Genomic DNA, 1,533 nt, shown 5'->3' on the forward strand with positions numbered 1-1,533 from the left:
AAGCTCTGTCCACCCTGGCCTTGAACAGCTGAGAGATGTCCCTGCCCATGGCAGGGGGCTTGGACTAAATGTCCTCAAAGGTCCCATCACTTCTGTGAGGCAGTGTTGGAGCTCCCCTCCGCCTCCCAAGTGCCTCGGGCTCCTCCTCTGCCCTTTGCCCTCCCTCAGCATCTCAGCGCTTTGGCTCTTTGCAGATGCCATCTCTGCAGGGGCTGGCCTGGGTGGTCCTTGGTGTCTCCCAGAGGGGCTGTGCTGGGGGAGCGTGCAATCTGGTGGAGGAGTGGCTGGAGGCTGACCAGGATCTGAGGGTTCTGAAGATCCCTCATGGCCCTGCTCTGCCTGGGTGTCCCATCCTCCTCCTCCTGCCGAGGTGCTGGAGCTCCTGTGGTGGGGAGCCTCTGGTACAACAGCCCACGTTCTCCACCCTTGTTTCCCCCGAGCTGGGGTGGCACGAGCGGGTTATCGTTCTCCAGCCCCCTTTGCTCGTAGCACGTATCGACCTGAGCTGAAGTGCTGCTCCTCAGGTAGGAGAGCGCAGACTTCCCCGGCGTCCCCACGGGCTGCTTTGAAGCTCAATTTTTATGTGGTGGCTGTGGCAGTACTGAACATGATGTGAACCCGCATGGGTGATGTCTGACCTATATACAGTTAGAGATCCCTCTCCATCCCCCGTGCATTCCACATGAGTCTGCAAAACGCTTTTAATTCCTCTTTTCTTAATATAAAAAATATATAGCTGGTCCCTTCAGGGGTCATGCTGCTGCGCCTGTAGCTGTGGCTGCTGTCACATCCCGGTATGACCCTTCTCGTGTAGCTCCAGCTGCTGCTTCCTTGGTCTTTCCTCCCTTAATGTTCTGGGCTTATTCTGACCCAAAAGCGGCTCTTCCTGGCTCTTTGTCTTGTCAGTGCTTTGAACAAAATCGATGAGTCCACTCTCGTGTTCTTTAAGGGCAGAAGAGGTAGTCGTATCATTCTAGCAAAAATACAGACTTTTCTCTTTTATGTGCACACCAGATTTTTTCTTTCTTTCTTTTTTTTTTTTTGAGCAGACTGATGCCTGGAAAGAAATCTTTCTAGATGTTCAGTTTCCTGGGCTGGTTTCCCACCTGCCCCTCTCCACAAGGCACGTCACCTCAGCTTCCCCCGGTGTGCGCCGCAGCGCCAGCAGCTCGGTCCTTAGTCCAGGACATTCTTTTTCCATGAGGAAATGTCTCAATTAGCAAATTGGAAACCTTAGAAAGAAATGACTGTGTATGTTTGCATGCAATAAAACTCGGGGGTAGAAATAATATTTAATTTTTTCCCCCAACCTGGCCCACATCAGGCGAATCCATCTGACGACAAAAGCCCTTGACAACCTCAGCTGCTTCTTCAACCAGGCAGATTTTTCAGGTTGCCAGAGCAGCACTTTTAATTTTTTTTTTCTTTTAAATAACAGTTTAAGCGATTTTGGATGAGGGAATGTGCTTTCTGTGCTGTTCCTCCTGCCCAGCTCCCCGTTCAGCGGCAGGAGCAGGGAAGCCGCTGGCTGAG

Source organism: Buceros rhinoceros, unplaced genomic scaffold (assembly GCF_000710305.1).
Source record: "Buceros rhinoceros silvestris isolate BGI_N320 unplaced genomic scaffold, ASM71030v1 scaffold21675, whole genome shotgun sequence".
NCBI classification, from domain to species: Eukaryota; Metazoa; Chordata; class Aves; order Bucerotiformes; family Bucerotidae; genus Buceros; species Buceros rhinoceros.